Here is a 24409-nt window from a genome sequence, read left to right as displayed (position 1 = left end):
CTTAGACCTGTTTCCCATTTTTTTCTCTTCATCAGTTGAGGAGGAAATAAATTTGCTCTGTTATTAGTATTGTTTATATGTCCCATATGTCCCATAAGGATCATTCTCTAAGCGCCAAACAAGCCTCTTGAAGTTTTTACTTTCCCCTTGTTCTGTTCAAGGAATTTCAACTAAGCACGCGCTCCACCAATGGCATTCTCTGTTTGCTGCTGAAGACATTCAACAAGCGAGTGACAGGCCCTTCACAATTGCTCTTTTATATGTTTGGAGATGTCTCTCCAAAAGATTGATTGGTTGGTATTCTCTTTGCTGTGACTTTGCTTTTCTCCAACTAAAAATTGAAGGATGCACTAAAATAGTAATACACCAACTCATGGAGCCTGGAGTGCAATCTGTTGTGATCAGCAGTGGAGTCATGACCATTGAGATTACTTTGCAGAACCATGCTTCTAAAGCTTCAGAATGAACCACAGAATTGGCAAGAGAAACATCTCGGTGGATGTGGTGAGGGAGGCGGATGGAAGACATTCTCTGTCTGAGAAAGCCAGATTAATCCATGTGTTGATGAGAAATCCCGTGGCACTGGCCTGCTGAACCAGACGCTGTAGAACATGTTACATTTTAACAGAATGAAGTAAGGGCAAAATGTGAAAGATGACAGATCTAAACACAGACATGATCGGTATGCAGTAGGCTGAACACAGAACACTCGAACACCGTGGATCTCTGGGTAAAAGATGGATTTTTCTCAGCCTTTTGTATAGAATCTTTATTTCACTAGATATTCAGATTATAGGCAGCACCTAAAAAATGTTGTCGGGGAAAAAAGCCAACATAATAAAGAGATTGCAGAGAAAATCGGTACATATTTATGAAATGTTTGGAGAAAAAAATTCTCCTTAAACTTGAAGCTTTAACAATGTAATAATGCCCTTGACTTGTTCTGCTATAGAAACCTGGAAGACAAGGCTAACTCAAGATAATTTTCATTACTCTTACGACATTAGCTCAGAGAATATTTTTCAGAATTTTCGTCAGCGCTCAGCAACCGGTCAGGCACGGTGGCTCATGCCTGTGATCCCAGCCCAGGGGTTTGACATGGCGAGATCTTGTCTCTACAAAATATCAAAACATTAGCCAGGCGTGGCGGCATGCACCCATAGTCCCAACTACTCAAGAGGCTGAGGTGGGAGGATTGCCTGAGCCCGGGAGTTGGAGGCTGCAGTGAGCCATGATGGTGCCATTGCACCCTGGGTGACAAAGTGAGACCTCAACTCAAAAAACAAGAAGCAAAGCAAGCAAACAACAACAACAAAACCCCAAGCACTCCACAACAACCGGGCTCTAAACAGAGCACCAACTGACATGATCATTTGTTGTGCAGCTACTACGTGCTACAAACCGCAGTGGAAGTTTTCTTCACACATTTTTATCAGTTGTAATTTGTAATTTGAGTTTTACATGGATTTGTGAAATCCCTACAATAACCTTATACAATATTATCTCCATTTTAAAGATTCAAAAGCAGAGCCTTGGAGAGAATAAATAACTTGTCCAAGGCTATGCAAGTGTCAGGGTCAGGATCCAAACTCACATCTGTCTCCATCCAACAGCGAGCCCACCAGCTGCCAAGGCTGTTGGGATCCGCTCTCTGCTCCATCGAGGCAGCCTCGGCTGTCCGCTGGGCACTTGTCGAGCAAAGCGGGCTTTTAGAAGGACTCTTCAAATGCACTCCTGAGAAGCCATGCCAAGCCAGGTCCCAATGCAATATGAGGAGGGGGACCCCAAAGACCCAAAATTATCTTTGGAGGGCGGAACCCTTAGTGCTGGCTTCCCCTACTAGGTGAGTGTTCTAGAAACTCATGGGCATCAGTGTACCAGCTAGTATCCATGTGAGAGGCTTCAGGGAATATTTTTGGAGACTCTTTCAACATGTTTACCCATTTCGTGATGGGTAATTTACGAGCACACCTGCCCACATTGTGCTGAGTGTGCAGCAGTTTTTCACCTAAAGCAGCACGAGCCCTACGCCCTACCCTCACCATCAGGGCTCCAGGGCTCCAGCCACCGGCACCCACAGACCTGGCCCTAGCTCATCCACATCACCATGTCCCAGCCACGGTTTCAGCTCTCCCTGACCCCTTCGACAGAAAGGAAGGATTCTAGACTCCTTTCCCAGAGCCCCTTGCTCTGGTTTTCTTATTAGGGGACAGTGGATTCAAAGCCAGACTCCTCCTCCCGACCCCCGATCTGCAAGAAGGGAGAGGGTGCGTCTTGGCCATGCAGGAGGTTGCTGTAGAAAAAAGAGCCGAAGCTGGTGGTGAGAATCTGGTTCTGGAACACCTTTTGAGCTGAAGAGTGGGCGGCTGCCACGGCTGAGTCTCTACATTTTGAAGGTTTGGGTGCAGCCCAGAGCAAACACCCCTCGTGTGACCAGTGTGAAGCATGAGATTTCCCCAGCATCCAGGAATCTGCTCACTGATCTATGGGCACGAGGACAGGACGCTTCTAAAATTAAGTTGCTGCAGAAAACACTTACCAGGCACATACCTTCTACAGAGGTAGTGTTTAATCAATGCCTGTCTAGTAAATGCCAGAAGCTTTTATTAAGATGCTACCGACCAGGCGATACATTGCTTCTCACTCAAAAGTTAACTAAGCAAGCAACCTGCAGCCAGAAAATAAGGTGACTAAAATATTTTGCCAAATAAATACACTTTAAGATATGTCTCAGGATCTGGATAGATCGTATCAGTCTCGTCTACCACTTACATGATGCAATTCAGTTCAGTAATACCTCTTTGTGCCGGGTATTGTGTTGGGTACTGGAGATGCATAAGAGGAAGATGAAATCATGCTAGCTTTTCTGCACATTTTAAAGCACCCACGAGGACTAAAATGCTTTGAAATGACTGCATAAAGAAAGGTTGAAAAGGAGAAATTGGAGAAGAAAAGATGTGCTCATCGTAGGCGGAATTACCCTGTACGTTTCCTGTTTTTTCTCTATTGCATCTAGCAGCGTTCTGAGTATGACGGTTAGACAACACATACTCATCAAACGGAATTAACCAGAAAATTAAATTAATTAAAATATCCTTTTCCTCTTCCTATTTTCTCTCCTTCTTCTCTCCTCCCTGCATTCCAGCGATTTGAGGCTTTACAAAACTACAAAATAGTGGGAGGAAAGATTTAAACCTTTGCCAAGAAAGCTTCCACACTAAAGAAATTACATGGAGCCTCAGAAGTCAAATTTCAGCCTCATGTGACGCTTGGTGCCTCTCCTAATTGCAGGCTCCGTTCTCTCTAATGCTCAAGTGTCTCTCCACTCCAGGGCCCTAAGTGGTACCCTGCCAGCCTGAAGACATCGCCCACTGCTGATGCACCAGATGTGTGACTAGGGGCTCATTGAAACTGGGAGGATCTGGCTCCTTGGATTTTCTTTAAGATTTTTCTCACCCCTTTCATTGTTGTTGTTATTATTATTATTAGTGTTATTTAAAGTTAGCATGATTCATCCTCTTATTTAAAAAATTTTCTCTCCCAAAATGTTGACTTCAGTGACGAGGGTCAAATCTGGCCAGTTCATGGTCATGCGGAAGACTCAACAGAGAGCTAAGAGGGTCAAGGAGACCAGCTTAGGAGATGGAAAACTGGCCGGACACTGGGAGTGGTGGCTCGTGCCTGTCATCCCTGCACTTTGAGAGGCGGAGGTGGGAGGATTGCTTGAGCCCAGGAGTTTGAGACCAGCCTGGGAAACAGAGCAAGACTTCATCTCTAATACATACATACAGACAGACATACATAAATAAATACATAAGAAAATGGAAATCCAAGGTAGATGCATCTCGCAGGAAGAACACAGGACATGATGACAAAAGCCATCATGAACAAACCAACAAAAGGGTTTGGATTTTGTTTTTTGTTTTTTTTTTTTGAGTTGGAGTCTCACTCTGTCACCCAGACTGGAGTGCAGTGGCTGCTCCCGGTCACTGCAGCCTCGACCTGCTGGGCTCTGGAGATCCTTCTGCCTCAGCCTTCTGAGTAGCTGGAACTACAGGCATGCACCACCACGCCCGGCTAATTTTTTGATTTATTGTAGAGATGAGGTCTCACCAAGTTGCCCAGGCGGGTCTCGAACCTGCGGGCTCAGGCAGTCCACTCACCTCAGCCTCCCAAGGCGCGGGATTATAGGCTGAGACACCGAGCTCGGCTGGGTGTGGATTTTAAATCAAATTCATTTTCAGTTAATACACACATGCAGTGCTGCTGAAACCAAGAGGCTTAGCATTTACGAAAACACGCTTTGTTAGAAGAGCGATCCATCACTCTGAAGAGGAAACTATCTACTAGCAGGATCCTGCTCGTTTCTGCCTGGTGGAGAAGCGGACACGAAGTGTGACTCTGGAGAAGCCGTTTCATTTGGTCAAATGTGACAATGTGTCTGCCCTCATGGAGCTTGAGGTGGCACTGAGACTGGGAGGTAAGTCATTTCCAACAGTTGGTGCGGGAAAGGCTGTGATGGGGTGTGCACAGGGGGTCCTGGGGGTTGGGGGTGGGTCTGAACAAGTGAGGTTCCACAGATGGGAAAGGAAGGAGAGGGCGGTTCGGGGAGAGGAACCGCGGGGAGAAGAGATTGAGGCATGAAAGGTGTGATGTCTTTGAAAAAGATGAGGGTGCCGCCGCCTTAAAATCTTGGGTTTCCCCTCCGAGAAGGGATGGATAATGCTCTTTCTTGCTTCCTGAAGTTGTTTGAGGGTCTTGCACTTTTTAAAATCTGGTAGCTGACGACTCTCTACCAGAAATCCCCAGGGGTGTGTTGGTAGTGAGTACACGCTCTGTTGTGCACATGGGAATAAGACGGGGAGCTCAAGCGCGTGGTAGTAGTTACCATTTATTTTAAGCACCTACTATATGCTAGGCAATAAACAAAGCACTTTGCAAACATCTCAGTTAAGTTGCAGAGCAACCCCAGGTATCACTTTCCTAAGGAAGTACTTAGGTAGGTACTTACTTTAGGTCACACAGCTAGGGAAGAACACGGCTTGGATAAGAGCCCAGGTCAGTCTTCCTACAGTGTCTGTGCTCTTAAGAACTAACTAGCCGGGCGTGGTGGCTCATGCCTGCAATCCTAGCACTTAAGGATGCCTAGGTGAGAAGGCTGCCTGAGCTCAGGGGTTTGAGACCAGCCTGGGCAACTTGGCGAGACCTCATCTCTACAATAAATCATAAAATTAGCCGGGCGTGGTAGCGCAAGCCTGTGGTTCCAGCCACTTGGAAGGCCGAGGCGGAAGGATTGCCTAAGCCCAGCAGGTTGAGGCTGCGGTGGCTGTGAGCATGCCACTGCACTCCAGCTTGGGTGACTGAGTGAGACTCAAGCTCAAAGGAAAAAAAAAGAAGAGCTAAGCTAAGCTATTTTAGCACTGGAAAGAACAAATCCTATGTTCTTAGCTATCGCACATCCATTTATTTTTCCTCCCTATTTTTAGCTTGAAGGTCACTTGTAAATTCTGAGCCATTTAAATAATCACCCTTATTTTTCCCTTTACTCACTACCCCCAGGTCCTGCATTTTGCAGTAATGTTGTTTGTATCAAGTTCCCCCCAAAACAAACTGGGTTTTGCTTCAGAATAATTAACTTACTAGCAAGATGGCTATATCAGGCTTGATGGCTAAAAGTAATTGTAGATCAACACCGAATGTAGAATTGTTTAACCACTTAATAGCCATTGCGTCCTTTGGATAGGTGGGTAATTTTGCTCTAAGTTTTAGGAACAATATAAATAAAGCAGGAAGGAAAAAAGAAAACTAAGAATGGAAATCAGGGCCGGGCTTGGTGGTTCAGCCTGTCATCCCAGCAATTTGGAGGGCCGAGGCGAGTGGCTTGCCTGAGCCTGCAGGTTCGAGACCAGCCTGGGCAACTTGGCAAGACCTTGTCTCTATGATAAATCAAAAAATTAGCCGGGCATGGTAGCGTGCACCTGTAGCTCTTGGAAGGTTGAGGCGGAAGGATCGCCGAAGCCTAGCAGGTCGACACTGGGGTGGCCGTGAGTGTGCCATTGCACTCCAGCCTGAGTGACAGAGTAAGACTCCAACTCAAAAAAAAAAAAAAGGATGGAAATCAGACTGATAGTAATGGGATTTAATTTAGACTCATGGACAGAGGAAGAAAATGAACATGCAAATGGATAAAAACACCGGGTTCGGTGGCTCAGCCTGTAAGCCCGCGCCTTTGGGAGGCTGAGGTGGGTGGATTGCCTGAGCCCGTGGGTTCGAGACCCGCCTGGGCAGCGAGACCTCATCTCTACAATAAATCAAAAAATCAGCCGGGCGTGGTGGTGCATGCCTGTAATTCCGGCTACTCGGAAGGCTGAAGCGGAAGGATCGCCAGAGCCCAGCAGGTCGAGGCGGCGGTGGCCGGGAGCAGCCACTGCACTCCAGTCTGGGCGACAGAGTGAGACTCCAACTCAAAAAAAAAAAAAAAAATCACCAATTGAGTATGATGTGCACAGGTGGGTGTGGCAGGTACACTTACAGTCCAGACTTCCTCACCACTATATAATGCAGTCATGTACCCAAAAACAATGTGTACCCCCTGAAGCTGTTGAAATAAAGGGGAGATATAGATACAGATATAGATATATATGGATGAGGGGAGACCCTCAAGTGTCCCAGAACTTATTTACAAGAAATTTTGTATTTCTTACATGCTTAAACTTCAAAGTCACCCTCAAAGAACTTTCAGTTTGATGCAATATATCTATCAAGATGTTTTATCCACTAATTGATGCCTTTTGGCGCTTCTGTCTTTTACAGTTACACCTCTTCCACACTGACAAAACGCTTCCCTTTCAGGACTTTTTTTCAATCCAGGGAAGCAAACAAATAAACAAACAAAAGTTGCTCGGGGTGAGATCAGGTGAACAGGGAGGGTGGGACACGGAGATCACTTTTGGTCAAAAACTGCTGAACACTCAGTGCTGTGGGGATAGGTGTGTTGTCATGGTGGAAGGATCAGTCGTCTGTTTGCCACAACTCAGGATGTTTCGTATGCGAACCGTGACACAATCTTCTCTAAACTTCCAGCTAAAACGTTTGGTTGACTGTTTGGGCCAGAGGAAAAAATTCCAAGTGTACTACGAGGGGCCTGCCCCCCAAAAGATAATTCTGGTTTTTTGGGGTTCCCCCTTGTATATGTAAAATAAAGTGGATCCTACAGAAAAATAATTCTGTTGGCCAGGTATCACTCAACCTATGACGCACTCAGCAAATCCAGACTCAAGGGCGGCCCGTGTGGATTCTGCGGAGTGAGGACAGAGTTGGTAGCGCTTTCAGGCCGTGCTGGAGTCGGGCTGGTGGAGGGGCGAGGAGGGGAGGGGTGACCCAGGAGTACTGATGAAGAATAAGCCACTGCTTCACCCCTTGGAAACTCTCCCATGTGTGTCTGGGCTCCACCTTCTCCTGTACTCTTCTTTGTTGGAGGTTATTTTAATCATGCCTCTATCCTTTTTGTTCTTAGATATGATTGAGTCCTGGAAGAGATCCTTTTTGGCCTCCCCAATATATCAGTGACGAGAGATTCTGTTCTACAAAGGTGTGACTTCGCTCAATTCGCTTTGAGCACAGCATCTGAAGAGCCTCTTGGCTTCCCTGCTGCCTCAAGCCAAATCTGCTTCTCTTTTATGTTTCTGCCCTGCACCCATGAGCATGGCCAGCCTCTTCCTAAAGGGATTGGAATCGAAGAGCTTACCTAAGGTATAAAGGGCATACAGGCTTTGCAAACCAACAGAACTCTTCAGATTTTTATAGGAAACGTTCCTCTTGGTACTCACGGTCGATAACAGAGATGGAAGCCAATGAGAACTTTTAGACACCTCGGGGCAGGCAAAAAGCTAAGCCTGAGAAAAACAACATTGATGCCAACTCCAAATGCAACCTTCAGGCTTTGTGGAACGAGGTAAACTTGATCACAAGGCAATGGGTCAACTTTTACAAGATAACAATGTGACTTTGTAGGGCATCTAGAACACTGACCACATTTCACAGGGCTCCTTTTCTTCCCAATGAAGGCTTATCCTAAAAAAAGAGAACCCACCGGTTTTCCGAGCAGTGTGGGACATCGGCTTACGCTCTGAACTATCCCTGAGCGTCCTTCTCGCCTCCACTGCGGCCTCCATTTCAGGAACTGTGTGTGTGTGTGTGTGTGTGTGTGTGTGTGTGTGTGTGTGTGTGTGTGTGTGTGTGTGTGTGTGTTGGGCCCTCCGAGTTATTGCTTTTCCTCCCATAGTGGACGAACAGAGTATGACTAGAGGGACTCCGGATTTAAAGGTCTCATGTCCTGGGTATTCTTACAGTCTGTCTCTCTCTCTCTCTCTCTCTCTTTTTGAGTTGGAGTCTCACTCTGTCGTCCAGGCTGGAGTGCAGTGGCATGCTCATGGCCACCGCAGCCTCGACCTGCTGGGTTCCGGCCATCCTTCCGCCTCAGGCTTCCAAGTAGCCGGAACTACAGGTGCGTGCTACCATGCCTGGTCAATTCTTTCTTTATTGTAGAGACAAGGTCTCGCCAAGTTGTCCACGCTGGTCACAAACCCCTGGGCTCAGGCAATCTAGTTGCCTCAGCCTCCCACAGTGCTGGGATGACAGGTTGAGCCATCAAGCCTGGCAGGTCTGTGTCTCTTCAGAGCGTTGTGAGTCAATTTCCCAGTATATTCTTGAATGTTTATGCTCACTGGAAGTTTCTAATAGTTGATTGTGGCTCCACCAATATTTACTGAGTACCTGGCATTCGTGGTGGGTAGTATGCAAAGATGTTTAATTCAGTATCACATACTAGAGTTGATTATGCTTTTACCTCTTATGAACGTACTTTCTGTCAGAGGAAGTGACACTATTGTGTGGACATTTCTATTAATTCATTCACTTAAAAATACTCATCGGGCACCTACTGAATGCCAGGTCCTAGGGCTCAGTGTTCAGTAAAATAGAACTCTCGCCTTTAAATAGCCTACAATTCAGGGAGGGAGACCTTGACTTAATCCTAACATTAATGCAGAACAAAGGCTGTCACAGAGCTAGGGAGAAAGACGGATTAATGGGTCTCAGAGAGGGAAGGAGGATTAAGAAGGGTGTGTGGAGTGGGTGGGATTGAGAATGGAAGAAAGTGTCATAGGAGAGGGGGCACTTGAGCCCCAAACATTCCAGGTCCATAAAGAAGATCCTTGTTCGTTTGTGGCTACCCCACCAGATCAGCAAAGACATTCTTTACCAGACAGCCATTTACGAATCACAAGGCACATAGTCAGATCTACATGGTTTTTTAGAAAAAATATCTGGCTGGAGAATTTGCTTTCTTAATAATATCAACAATCATGCATTGTTTTTTTCTGACCACAGGTGACGCTCAAGGGAAGGGGTGAGGTGCACAGACAGACCACAGAGGTGGGTCACTTGGATTCAAGCCCCAGCCCTTGCTAGTTGTGTGAGGAGTTACTGATTCTTTCAGCTTCTCTCCTCATCTAGAAAAAGGTGGTGACAACAGTGCCATGGAGTTGTGGAGTGCTGAATGGGTTAAGTAAGAAAATCCATTAAGACTACAGGACTTGGCTGGGCACGGTGGCTCAAGCCTATAATTCCAGCACTTCGGGAGGCTGAGGTGGGGAGATTGCCTGAGCTCACTGGTTCAAGAACAGCCTGGGCAACTTGGAAAGACCTCAGCTCTACAATAAATCAAAAAATTAGCTGGGCATGGTAGCATGCCTGTAGTTCTGGCTACTTGGAAGGATCACTGGAGTCCAGCTGGTCAACACTGGGGTGGCCGTGAGCGTGCCACTGCCCTCCAGCCTGGGCGATGGAGTGAGACTCCAACTCAAAAAAAAAAAGTTCAGAACTTGACACATAGTAACTCTGAACAAGTGTTGCCTGTTACTACATTGGGGAATGGCAAACGGCTGTCTATGCAGAATCACGTTTTTTTCTGGAAGTATTCAAGGTGGGCTTTTAAATCCAAAGATTTACATTTCTTTCTGACCATGTCTTGGGTATCATCATTGTTGCTTCTTTGAAAAAAAAATCCCCCTCATTTACATTTATTTTACAAACACTGTACCATTACAACCATGATAAAAGAAACAAAAGCCACAATAGCAACATAACACCATAGTCTGTGCCTGGCTTTCACTTTCCCACCGGTCTCTTGCAGACCAAGCACAGTCACCGAACTAAAGAAAGTACTCTGTAAGCGAATACATGAATAAGTAAGTGAGTCACTTTCTTGATGGTTTTGCCTCAGGCGTTACAAAAATTATGCCCTAAAACCGAGGCTAGATTTCAGGGTTTACCCGGAAAATCAGTAATAGCTACAGTATCATAAAATGCTTTCCCGAGTCTTTAAAGATTTTTAAAGGAAATCCCTGTTTCCCGGATGGAAGGGAAAAACGAGACGGTGGAAACAGAGGATGAATTTGGAATGAGAAATTACAGCCAGTGACATTGATACTAGATCACCAAAATAGGTTCCCGTGCATTATTAAAAAACAAAACAGTAATTCCTTTAGCCACAAAAAGGCCATTCCTTTTGGGCATAAAATTATGACCTACTTATCCACCTTGTCGGAAGAGTCAGAGCTATAATTATGAATGCGCAGGTTGAGATTCTGTGTTGGCCAGCTACAATTTACGCCCTGAGCGACAGTCGGGCGGGTGGAGTATAGCCCGCTGGGCACGCTCGGGAGAGAAACCAATCTAGGTTTTCTCTTTACAATTCAGATGCAGAATTTATAAGGATTGGTAAGTAGCCAGATACTTATCTCACTTTGAAATAATGTTAGTATTCATTTAAAATGTGTTATTTTTTTTTCTAATATATTGAGCAAACTACAGAGGGATTTGGCTGAAGTGTTAAGTCAGTTTATGTCCTATATGGCATAGAACAAATCAGTAATTGTTTACCCTGAAAAAGGCCTAAGCAGCTCATTAGACAGGGCCCAATGGACTAGAGGCTTTTTCACCTTCGAGTCATGAGATTTTGAGTTCAGAAACTTGGGCTTTGGAGGAACACTGAACAATTAGCATGCTTTAATCTCATGCCTTCCAATAATACGCACAGCATTTTTTAAGCAACAGGCAGGCCTAAACATACACAACCCATTTAGAATGAATAATTATATATCTTCATGGTCTGTGGTTAATCTGTCACAAAGCGGAGACAAAAGTACTGAGAATCTTCTGGATGTTTCAATGACTACACATGATCGAAGGATTCTCGACTACCTAAATTTTATTAAAGGACCATCCTGGAGTCTACACACTTGTCCTTTTAGAAGGAGGAAAAGGCAGCTGTTAATTCTATTGACCATGGGAAAACAAAGTCACTCTGAGAAGCGAGAAGTGACTCAGATCCGTGGTTATCAGTATTTGTTTCACCTCACTGATTTCACTTTCTTTGTTTCTGGGCATTTAGTGTCATGAAGAGGTTCACTGTGTGGGTTCTCCTGTTACATCAGCTATGTGGCTCTGTAAAACATCCGTCTCAGTTTCCGCAGGTATAAAATAGTGACGATAATAGTTCCTGCCCGATGAAAAGAATCCATGCATTGTGTCTGGACAGGGAAAAAGGTTTATAAGTGTTAGCTGTTATTATGCTCTGTTTCTTGGGATCTAGTTCCTTGTGTCTTTTCTGTGGCTTCTACCCGTGTGTTCATTCACCCATTAATCGGATGTCTCTATGGACAGGCCCTGCACCCACAGCCTGAGGACTTTTTTTGCGTGAAGAAGGTTCTGAGAGACACAAATACATATCCACCAGATTGGAACACCTGTCCCCAAGTGTTGACAGCTAACAGCTCGCCCCTGTATCCCTCTCTGGGGGACTGCTCTTGGCTGATGGGTGCTGTCAGGGAGTACCCTGGGGCCATTTCTATAATCCACCTTACAGAGTGAGGCTGAAATTCTCCTGACATCCTTTCTTCATGTCTGGCTCCTTTTCCTGCTCTCTCTGCACTGGTCAAAACTCCCACATCTGTGTTTTATCAGCCATGACAAATAATGCAGTTGTGAATAATTATTGAGGAAAGCCTAGTATAGGGACTTCGCAGTATTAAGGGTTGTGCCGAAGTGGCTTTTAAATGAAACAAAGTGTAACTGATCTCAACAACACTTGTCTTCTGAGATGACTCCCTCAACAGATCACGTTAGAGGCTCTGCTTCTAAAGAAGCCAGCCCAAGACAAAGCATACCCGTGGATTATTTGAGACAAATGTTGAGAAGCATGCAGCTTTCAAGTACATCAATAATAACTAATCAAATATTTCTAGAGACTCTTTAAAACACATAGATACAAATAATCTATTGTTCTTCCAAAGTGACTGGATACAGACATTTTAAGTGTCCTTATTAAGGCTTCTCTCTGCCTTTCCTTTTCTTGAGTCAGAGTCTCACTCTGTTGCCCAGGCTGGAGGGCAGTGGCCGCTCCCGGCCACCCCAGCGTCGACCTGCTGGGCTCAGGCGATCCTTCCGCCTCAGCCTTCCAAATAGCTGGAATTACAGGTGTGCTCTACCATGCCCGGCCAATTTTTTGATTTATTGTGGAGACAAGGTCTCATCAAGTTGCCCATGCTGGTCTTGAATCCCTGGGCTCAGGCAATCTTCTCACCTCGGCCTCCCAAAGTCTGGGATTATAGGCTTGAGTCACCACGCCCAGCCTTCTGCCTTTCTTTATGATGTCAGCTTCTTCGGAGCTTTCTCCCTTACAAACTAAAAAATCATGCCATGCAATCTATAGCATTGCATGTGTATGATAGATGTAAATTTCACAGAATGAAGATCTGTTTAAGAACTTTAAAAAAACTCTTTGGGGATTTGCTTTTATTTTCTATGTTCTTTCAAAGTTGAAATAAAAGTCTTTCTACTTTCTTGATCATTTCCCTGGTTCAATGTTTATTTCTGTTTACACCTAAGTCACATTTTACTCATTACAAGTGGTCTGGGCTTATCCTTCTGTGTAGAACTAAGATGTCAGCATCATGAACTCTGAGCTAAAATGGATTTTTCCACTCTCACCTAAATAAGTACCCAGGGCAACAATTTCATCAGTTGATTGTTTACTGATACCGAGGAAGGAGGTGTCTGACGTTTATAAATAGTTGTCTGGGAAGATAATTTGCACATAGTGAAACACGTGCACTGGTGAAAACTCTCATGTCTGTGTTTTATCAACCATGACAAATAATGCAATTGTGAAAAATTATCGATGAATGCCTGGTATAGGGATTTCGCAGTATGAAGGGTTGTGCTGAAGTGGCTTTTAAATGAAACAAAGTGTAACTGATCTAAGCTGGGCAGGACAGTCAGACAAGAACAGAAAGGATTTCCCAACATCCTGCAAATGTCTTATCGAGCAGCCAGTGACCCTTCACCAAAAAGAGACCGAGGGCCCAGCTGAGGCCTGCTCCCCACTCCCGAGCGTGGACAGATGCATGTTTGAAGTCTGCTGCCAGGCAAGCGTACTCTTTTTAGAAAAAAGAGTCTAGAGACACCCTGGTGTCATAAGAGTAATCATTTGCAATGAATTTACCTCCCAATCTATTTAAGAACTTATCTTTATCACTCACACTATCGATTTTTTTAAAAAGCCCCAACTGTACCGACTTCCCCTGTCTTCCTCTTTCTGCGGTCGCCCTCACCCTTCTCACCCCATCCGCTGTCACTTTTCTATCCTTTACTTCTGTCGTACAGCATTTATTCTGTGTCAGACAACCTCTGTGCTCAGAGGGTGTTGCTTCCCTCTTTCATCCACAAGGCCCAGAAGCTACTTCTCTGCTCACCCGAGAGCCATCCACTTTCTTTCCCAGCATCTGGACAAGAACGTGCAGACATCTTTCATTCATGTTTTAAAATTGAATGTCACGTGTCCCGTCCTCCACATCCCCACCCCCATCATTCTCTTTTCTTCGGCCGATGTGGTCTTGTCTTTCACCAAGAGTGAATCACATCAAAGTCATTTTACAGTCTCCCTGCAGAAATACCAGAAAGTCATCCTTGGGCTACCTGGTCACACCTCATAGGGCCCCCAAATACAGTTCCTTGCAATTCAGGCTTCTAATCAGTCACTGTACTCAATGTCATAAGCATCCCTGCCTGTAATCCTAGCACTCTGGGAGGCCGAGGCAAGAGGCTTGCTAGAGGCCAGGAGTTCGAGACCAGCCTAGGCAACATAGTGAGACCTTGTCTCTATAAAAAAGTTAAAAAAACCCCAAAAAATTAGGTGGGTGTGGTGATACATGCCTGTAGTCCCAGCTGCTCAGGAGGCTGAGGTGGAAAGATCACCTGAGCTCAGGAGGTCAAGGCTGCGGTGAGCTGTGATCGTGTCACTGCACTCCAGCCCGGACAACAGAGTGAGACCCAGACTAAAAAAAAAAAAAAAAATATTTGGTGGGTGTACCTGAATGCTAATGCTGAGAACAGGGTACTGACAGAGACAGAATACTTGGGGGGAATGATAATTCAGGATAATACATACATTACTTTGTTCCCTAAATGTCACATTTAACACCAAACACATACAGGGACAGAGAGGTCCTGACTACTGTTTCACTTTTCCTTCCCTCTAATGACAAACATCTGCTCATCTAGCAGCTTGACTTGTACCATAAAAGATGCTCACTATATAGCTGGGCTCAGTGGCTCGGCCTATAATCCCGCGCCTTTGGGAAGCTGAGGTGAGTGGATTACTTGAGCCCGCGGGTTCGAGACCTGCCTGGGCAGGTGAGACCTCATCTCTACAATAAAATTTTAAAAAAATTAGCCGGGCGCGCCTGTAATTCCGGCTACTCGGAAGGCTGAGGCGGAGGGATCGCTGGAGCCCAGCAGGTCGAAGCTGCGGGGGCCGGGAGCAGCCACTGCACTCCAGTCTGGGCGACAGAGTGAGACTCCAACTCAAAAAAAAAAAAAAAATTGCTCACTATGGCGTCCAGTGAGGTTGACTTGAAAAAGCAATTAGTGCACAACACATGTGATATGTTCTCTGTAGAATTAGGGAAGAAAAACATGTCATAGAGGAATTAAAACCTTGAGTCTGTTCGAGCCCCATTTATTCATGTGCAAAGACAATGGAACTTTTAAACAATATGATTGTGAATGTGCCATTATGTCATAATGGATCAAGAAATGGTCGTGCCAGTTACCGTTTAAAATGGCAGGATAATAAGAAAATAAGTATCTGAGAAATCAATTGCCAGAAAAAAGTATCCAGGTGGTGGCTTTGGCAGCCAATTTTAACACAGGAATAATGGTTTATCTTGTGTTAAGCAAACCTGTGTTAGTGGAAAAACCAATCTTCCACAAAAGATAAATGAAGGGATTGTCATTTGCTTTTCAAATGACTTTGTTGTTCTCTAAATGTGCTACTAGTCAGACACTGAGTCTAAACAAAATGTGAGAGGCTTGTTTTGACACCCTTCTGCTCACAGCTTGAAGTTTGTTTTGGGATGCATCTGATTAAGCTGCTTCACCTGTAAGTGAAACATTCTGGGTCCAGTCAGTGGCTTCCAACTTGGGAGTCCCCTTAGGGTTTAAGATAGCAGGGCAAGCTTCTGTAAGTTACTTCCTAAAGTGTTACATTTCAGAAATGCTTCGTGGAAACTGTACTTTTATCTATGAAGATGGTCAACTAAACCCTGGGCTTCTTTGGTTAGCCCTGTCAGCTTAGTAAAGTAACCATGGTTCACTCATGCCCTGATTGATTATAAAGACGTTCTAGAAATTTCGGCGACAATTAGGGTGAAATAATATTGAATGTTCCTCAGAGACAAAAATGTTGTAGATCCTTCCGTTTCTCCAAATTTAACAATCGGATGTCCTTCCCTTCCATCGCTACCATCGTGCAGGCTTGAGTCGCTCAGTCTCATCTCCTACCTAGAAGACTGTAGTAACCGCTTAACTCCTTCCTGATCTCTGGCTTAGTCTTCTGGCCTCAGTAATCCACACACCACCAGTAGGCTGATCTTGTCTACATCTTGCTCAAAAAGACTCAGGTGCAGCACTATGCACAATAGCTAAGATACGGAACCAACCCAGGTATCCATTCATGGATGGATGGATAAAGAAAAGATGGCGTACGTCCCCAACGGAATGTTATTCAGCCACAAAAAAAGAATGAAATCCTGTCATTTTCAGCAACATGGATGGAACTGGAGGCCATTATCCTTTTTTTTTTTTTTTTTTTTTTTGAGTTGGAGTCTCATTTTGCCGCCCAGAGGGCACTGGCATGCTCCTGGCCACCGCAGCTTCGACCTGCTGGGCTCAGGTGATCCTTCGGCCTCCCTTCCAAGTAGCTGGAACTACCGGCACACGCCACCACGCCAGGCTAAGTTTTTGATTTAGCGTAGGGATGAGGTTTCACCGAGTTGCCCAGGCTGGTCTCGAGTCCGTGGGTTCAGGCAATCCTCTCACCTCGACCTCCCAAAGTGCTGGGATTATAGGCATGAGCCACCGCACCTGGCCCCTAGGCCATTATCTTAAGTGAAATAAATCAGGCATAAAAAGACAGATATCACTTGTTCTTACTTACAGGTGGAAGCTAAGGAATTTGGACACATGGAGGTAGAGAGTGGACAAGTAGATAATAGAGATTGAGAAGGGTGAGTGGGGGAGGGGAAGGTTGAAATGTGTAAACATACGGTAAGAGAAAAAGAATAAACAACCTGTGACGACAGAGAGGATGACTAATAAAACACATCGCGGACAGCCTGAGTGTCCTGACTTGGTCATGCATGGAGCAAATTTTCTCACATACCCATATGTTTGCCCGTGCGTGCGCGCGTGCGCGCACACACACACACACACACACACACACACACACACACACACACACACTCAGGGACTTACTATTTAGAAGATGAAATCACCTCCCGGTGTGGCTCCTCCAGACTGCCCTTTCATGAGTATCCTCTCCCTGCCCTTCTAATACTATCTCATGCTACCCACCCAGGTGACGACTCATCTGCCCATCACGTGGGGGCCACCAGCCTCAAGCCTGTGCGCCCTTCTCTGGAGTTCTCACAACCCCTGCTTAATCACAAGCTTCTGCTTGACACTCAGCTCCGCTCCCTTCTCCATGCACTGAAGCCCATGTCACCTCCTTTCTCAAGTCCCAGGACAGCATGGACTGTGACTCTTGGTTAGCATCTGGATGATGATGCCTTACCAACAGAGCCATCCCCAGTAAACTGCAGACCTCTCGGGAGGGATGGTCTTCTTGCAGTTCTCTGCATTTCTCCATAAGGCCTAAAGTAATTTATCTGACTTAGTGCGGGTTCAAAGAGAATTGATAGTGATTGATTTATAAAAAACAACGCTACACAGATGGTCGGGAACACAACTATTATCATAAGCAAGGGTGTGACTATTCCAAGCCTTCTAAAAATATAAAAATAGCTTCCGCCACAGCAGCCGTTGGAGAGCAGCAGCCACGGCCCTGCGCGATCCTGTGGCCGTGGGCCTCAACGAGGACCACGAGGTGGCCAAGAATGTGAGCAAGCCAAGGCAGAGTCACCGCCACGGGCACCTGATCAAGCACACCAAGTTCGTGCAGGACATGATCGAGAGGTGTGCGGCTTCGCCCCGGGCGAGGCGTGCGCCATGGAGCAGCTCAAGGTCTCCAAGGACAAGCGAGCGCTCAAGTTCATCGAGGATCGGGTGAGGACACACATCCAGGCCAAGAGGAAGCGCAAGGAGCTGAGCAGCGTCCTGGCCACCATGAGGAAGGCGGCCCAGAAGGACTGAGCCCCCCGGCCCCCCAATAAAGCCTTTGCAGAAAAAAATTTAAAAAAATTAAATCAAAGTAATATGTCCACAGAGTTGTTTTTTTTTTTTTTTTTACTTTGTAAATATATGCCTTTATTTCTTTTTTTTAAACATATTTTTTATTTTAAAATTGTGGGGTACAGTTAAGGGTTAGGTATACAGATATGCATTGTTCAGGCACCCTTGTTGATAAGGGGTGTCCCCCCGTCCTCAGACAGCACAGAGAGTTTAAAGAGAGAGAGAGACAGAATATGGTGTCAAAAGGTTTAATGAAAAAATATCAGTCTACTCTCTCTTGCAGGAAAACAAATTTTTACTGCAGCTGTTTCTTCTGTAAGTTATTGCCGCTGTAAATAATATACTTTGACTTGTATTTCTTGGTTTCTCACTTTTACGACTCATTTCTGACACCACTTTCCACCTCTCCCAATACTTCTTGGACTGGGACCACTACTAGTTTCTAGTAAATGATTCCTCCTCTTTCGTGGCATCCTGTCCCTGTTCTGTGGCAACGCTGTTTCTTCCTCTTTCTCTGCAGATGAAGCTAGAATGCCATCAATGTTTTCTCTTGTTTCCTGCATTTTCTGCGCTTCTGCCAGGCTCATTATTTTCTGTTGTTGTTTACACGACACCTGCTTTCCCTCTGAAAGCTCTCCTCCAAAGGCCTTCTGGTTGATCGCATATATGTGTGAGTGAGGTCACTTGCTGAGAGAGGGCCCCAAACATCAGAATGTCCATCATCGAGACCGATTCGTTGACCCAGCAGGGAGGTGTGCTCTCATCTCCCGTCAGGGATAGAGTCTTGACCTCTGGCGCTGTGCACAGGGAGGGCATGGGGCTGCGCTCCCACAGCCTGTGGACAGGCTCTCAATCTACTCACAGCCTCTGTCTCACCCGGGTGCCTGTGCTTGCTTGGCGTTGAGGGCTGAACTGTGTCCCCAGAAATTCATATGTTCAAGTCCTCACCTTCCATTCAAGGTGTGGCGGCTATATTCGGAAACAGGGCCTTTAAAGAGGTAATTAATGTCAAATGAGGTCACATCAGTGGACCCTAATCCAATATGACTGGTGTCCTTGCCGGAAGAAGAGATTAGGACACAGGCTGGGCTATGTGGAAGACCACAAGAGGACATGCAGAAGACAGTCATTTGCAAACCAAGGAGAGAGGCCCCAGAAGGAACCAACCCTCCAACACTTTGATCTTGAACTTCTAGTCTCCAGAATTGTGAGAAAATAAGTCACCCAGTTTGTGGTGCTTTTTTAGGGTGGCCCCGGCAACGAACACACTCGGTGTTTTTGTACCTTGACTTTTTTCCGGTTAACTTTTGTGGAGAAAAGCCTTCAAACTCTTCTTAGAGGAAAGGGCATAAGAATCACGTTTTGTACGTGGGTATTAGTGGGGAGAAGTCACACTCATTTTCAGCAACTTCCTACTGGGTGCTGAGTCTTGTTTTTATTTTATGCCATGGCTGGTGCACCAGAGCTGACCCCCTCCAAGGTTTTGCTTTTTCCTTGTTCATAACCTTCTTCTGCACATTTTAAACGGACTTCCTCTTCCCTGTTAAGTCAGTCACTCCTATCCCACCTGTCTTCTGTCCTCCAAACATTTATTGGAATTGCTTATGCATGGATGGCCTCTCTTGTAATGATGGCCCTTGTGGCTTGCACATTTCTAAAATTCTTTATCATGATGTCAGTGGACTCTTGGGAGGCAGAAGAAGCAAGCATGCCGGAGTCTACTAGCCATTCTTGATCTGAATCCAACCTTTAAGGTTAAAAACTAGAAATAAAAGTTATTTCCCATAAACTATTTAAAAGAGTCATGATAATGTCCCACTTCTGATTAAAAGCATTATTTGAAATTGGATCTTACATTTTATGTCCACGTGCCGTTTATTTGTGGACTTAAAATTGAAGAATAAGTACTAAGTAGTTGTACTGTGTGAAAATGAGACAAAATTCTGAACCAAATTTAGTCTCAGTGACAAATAATATAATTAGGACAGCAGAAATTTCAGAACGACACATATTTAGAGCATTTTTATTGCAATATGAATTGACTGCGCATTATGCATTTTGTTATTGTATATTACGGTACTGGGACTAAGTATGATATTCCCCAATATTTGGTGATTGATAGATTGCTACGAAGTGGATGGGATGCTCAGGACAGGGCCGTTTTTGTCATGGAGCAGGGGCATTTTGGATATTCTGTCTTCATAAACTGAGACTTTCTGCTTTTGTCCTCTCCCGACTCTTCCCTCAATAATAGATAATTTGGGCAAGTTTTACCATTAGGCGTCAACCTCTGAAGGCTATTTAGCAGCTTCCAGACTTTGCTTTCTCTTCTGGAGTATGTGACATCAAACAGATCACTAACCGATTCTAAGTTCCATTTCTCTACTGGCTGCCTTTTATGGGAACCTCTTCTGCATAAACAGGGGCTATGGAAGACGTACAAAATGGGGATGGCCATAATGGACCCCTTAATGTGGCCGCTTACCACCAACCCTCTAGAGAATGACCGTCTGATTTCATATTTATATTCTGTATAAGTTCTTGGCAAAAGACTGCCTCTGCCAAGTTAAAGTTGATTTTTAAAATTGCATTTTAAAACGCTAGAGAAAAATGAAAATGCAGCCTTTTCAACCTCAGACTGCAAGTATTTCTCTGCCATTCTGGCTCATTTTGAAAGTGTTTACGGAGGTTTTTGCATCTGCTTTACAGACATGATCCACGAGTTATCACATTTCGTGTTTCTTTCCACTGTCCCTTGTTCATCAGGCACTGAGCGCCCGGCATTTATTCATTCATTCAGTCCATCAACACCCCTATGAAGTAGGGACTATCCCCTCTGCTCCGTTTGACAGAGGAGGAAACTGAGGAACAGGGAGTTGAAGAGTTTCACCTTACTTGCGTGCTACGACTAGTTGGGAGTAGAGCCAGGATGTGCCTCGGACGATACCTTTCCACTATCTTGCACGGCCTCTCACCCCACGAGCACCATGCCATCCACAGTCCTGCCACTCACTGATGCGCTGTGCCTTGCGGTAGCAGAGTCATGACTCCATAATCCTAGAAAAACTACGGCAGCAAGGGGGCGGGCCCATTTTGCCAGTCGCTGTCTGTCCTTCACATCCGCTTTCACTGTGATTTGTGGACGCTGGGTTATTTCTAGCTTTCCTTGTGAGCCATGCAGTCTAGCACAGAGAGGTCTCCCACTTCTTTCCTTTCTCTTTTCCCTTTCCTGGTTTTCTCTATTTTGTGCTTCTCTTGCCAGGCTTCAGAGGCAGCGTGGGGTGGTCGAAAGGTCTTGGGTCAGCCAAGATCTGAATCTCTCTGCCCCGGGAGATTTATTTACCCCTTTTGGTCCGCAGTTTCCTCCTTGAAAACATGGTCAGTAAGGTCCACCTGGAGTATCTCAGGAAGGATATGAAACGGCATCTGTGAAGTGTCTACACAGTGCTTACTTCAGTTTTCCAATAAGTATAGCTGCTATAATTACCACTGCCACTACATGGTTCTAGAAATACTGCTGCATAAAAAGGATATCCTCATTTTGGAGGATTCTGTCATGTACTTTCAACTGTCTTACATCATGAGGGTATAAAACTTACACTGCTCCCTGCAATATATGAACGTACCCTACTGCTTTGTCAACGCAGAGCTCCATACTTCAGATAATTTAAACAGTTGTGAAGTTGCACTGCACATCTTGGTTACTTAATATTTCTTTGACTACCAGCCAAGTAGGAATATATTTTTTCTTTTCTTCTTTTTTTGAGTTGGAGTCTCTCTCCGTCGCCCAGGCTGGAGTGCAGTGGCACACTCACATCGACCTGCTGGGCTCTGGCGATCCTTCCGCCTCAGCCTTCCAAGTAGCCAGAGCTACAGGTGCGTGCTACCATGCCCGGTTAATTTTTTGATTTTTATTGTAAAGATGAGGCCTTGCCAAGTTGCCCAGGCTGTTCTCAAACCCGTGGGCTCAGGCAGTTCCCTCACCTCGGCCCCACAAAGTGCTGGGATTACAAGCTGGAGTCACTGCGCCTGGCCAGAATATATTTTTTCAAATGATGTCTGTGTTATATCCATCTGTACAATGAGGGCCTATTCTTATACCTGTGGCTGTCTTGAAATGTGAAATTTAGGGTGAGATAACTGTAGTTTAGGGTGAAGTTTAGGGTGAGGGTAAATGGGAGGGTAACTGTCATGTTCATGTTGGTTTTGTTACAGTTCTAGCATGACACGTTTTTAATAATAGAATTCATCTACCATTCTTCTATTTGCCCAATAGTACAGGGAAATATATTTCCCTTAATAACTGTAGCAATAATACTACTTTTTTTTTTGAGTTGAGATTTCACTCTGCCACCCAGGCTGAAGTGCAGTGGCACACTCATGGCTACTGCAACCTCGACCTGCTGGGCTCAGGCAATCTTCTCACCTCTGCCTCCCAAAGCGCTGGGATGACAGGCATGAGCCACCACGCCCAGCCTACATTTTACAGTGAAAAACCCTATATATTTAACTATTTTATGCCACTAGAGTTTATTGTGGCCTATGTATAACACTCAATTGAGTTGTTTTTTCTTTACATTGACAGTTATTCATTCCCCAAAGTATTATCACCATTTAAAATACTTGATTTAACATACATCTATATTTTGAATTTTACAGTCATTTTATTAAGTTCTTTACATTTTGATATTTGGGTTGGAATTGTGCAAACTTTGTTCTTAAACATCAGTGCCAGGAGCAGGGCATATGTTGGCTTTTATTTAAATTGTTCTTCATTTTTTCTGTCAAGTCTTGGTCATTTTATTTGCTCAGTGCTAGAGAATGCTATGTTAGCATAAGTAGCAGATATTTAATATTTTCATGGATATATAGAGAATGGGATCTCTTTTTTCTTCATTATTGTTCATTTTATGACAACTTTACTAGGTTTTTTTTAAGATAATCACAAATAGCTTTTAGTTTATTGTCCTGGATTTCCTAACTATAAGTGGTTTGCTAATGGGGATATTTTGCCATCTTTATCCCTGTATGATTCCTCATTTTTAAATGACGTATCACATTGGCAGGAATCTTTAATAATATAGAAAGTTTGAGTACAACGGCGTACCCTTATTGTGTTTGGAAGTGTGTGTAATGTGTCTTTGTTAAGTACAGTGACTCTTAACATTAAGTAAATATTATTTTAAAAGAATCACTTTATGCTTGAACTTTACTTTTCAAAAACTCAGGATGTACAATTTGATCAAATGTTGTTTGTGCAATCCATTCATGCAGTCATCATGTTATTTTTAAACCATTCTGCTGGTATTTATCATAATAATGGCTTTTCTAATATGGCATTCAATTGTGTTCTAGGAATAAGCTTTATTGGGTTATGAGAAATGAACTGATTTATTCTCTTGTATTTAGGCTCATAAGTGGGTGGTCTGCACAGGAGTGTTTCTTTTAGTAATGGCAGTATTTGGGATCAAGATGACAGGTGCCCCAAGAAGACTGTGATCCTGTCCGAGGGAGTATTACTATTACTATTGTTATTATTATCAATAGCCATAGCATCACATCATTAAAGGATTTGAGGGCTGGGAGATCTGTCAGAAAACATGTATCTGTTAACTACATCTGTTAACTCTTAACAGCTGAGGAAACCAGGGCCCCAAGATGTTAATGACTTGCCCAAGAGTCCACAGATGGCTGGTGGCATGAAATAGAATGGACACATATAAAAATGTGTTTTACATCCTTAGGAGAAACAGCACTACTGAAATCCAGTATTTCATTGAAGCCCATGACTATCATTTGCCCTGGTCTTGCACTTTGAGCATAATCTCTAAACACAGAACAACAACAGCAAAAGATGATTAAAGGATAACAAAATACGTCACGAGAGAAGATGAATAAGGAAATGGGTTCCTCTACAGGGGAAAAGACAGAAAGAACTTAGTATCACTTTGATATTCAGAAAAGGCATTTTTTGTGACAGGAATGCCTGGAAGTCTGTTTCACAAAGGTTCATGAAGGATCTGCTGGTGAGGACAGCTGCCTGGGTCCCCAGGCAATGTGGCTGTCACCTTCCACCTGAGCCTCATCTCTGGGTGCTGAAGGGTGGGTGGAGGGGGTGGCATGGAATGGCAGGGGAGGCCTGACAAACAATCCCGGAAATTAATCATGGCTTTCCGTGTTCCCTCATTCATCTATTTGCTTCCTGTCACGTTATCTAGTGTTCTCATCAGGGATGTTACCACATCAACATGGAGTTGATTCCTCTTAATAAGATGTTAGTTACTTTTAAATAATAACGTGCTTCTAGAATTGAGTAGAATATATACAAGGGTGCCAAAAAAAAAATACACATTTTAAGTATGACATTCGCTCAAAAGATGGCGTTGATCAAACGAATGCTAGCATCCCCATGTGACAGGCAGGACAGTCAAAGAAAATGGCGGAAGCATGGCTGAAGTGAATTTCATACTACACATTGCTGCTGCAATTCTATCCAACTTCGAAAAGCCATACATAGATAACATCCCTTAAAATGTATATGCATGTTTTGGTACCTCCTGTATAATCATGAACTCTGGGTGCTCTCGTAGGTGAT

General features: G+C 44.5%; 1 pseudogene; it reads left to right on the top strand.

Annotated features, from left to right (window-relative positions):
• Window positions 1-17153: 17153 nt before the first annotated feature.
• On the top strand, window positions 17154-17775 carry LOC110595240 (annotated as a pseudogene).
• The last annotated feature ends 6634 nt before the right edge of the window (window positions 17776-24409 follow it).

This window comes from Carlito syrichta, unplaced genomic scaffold (assembly GCF_000164805.1).
Source record: "Carlito syrichta isolate Samal-C Ts95f unplaced genomic scaffold, Tarsius_syrichta-2.0.1 Scaffold288344, whole genome shotgun sequence".
Classification (NCBI taxonomy): Eukaryota; Metazoa; Chordata; class Mammalia; order Primates; family Tarsiidae; genus Carlito; species Carlito syrichta.
The sequence above is the reverse complement of the archived record's forward strand: the minus strand, read 5'-3'. Positions and strand labels throughout refer to the sequence as shown.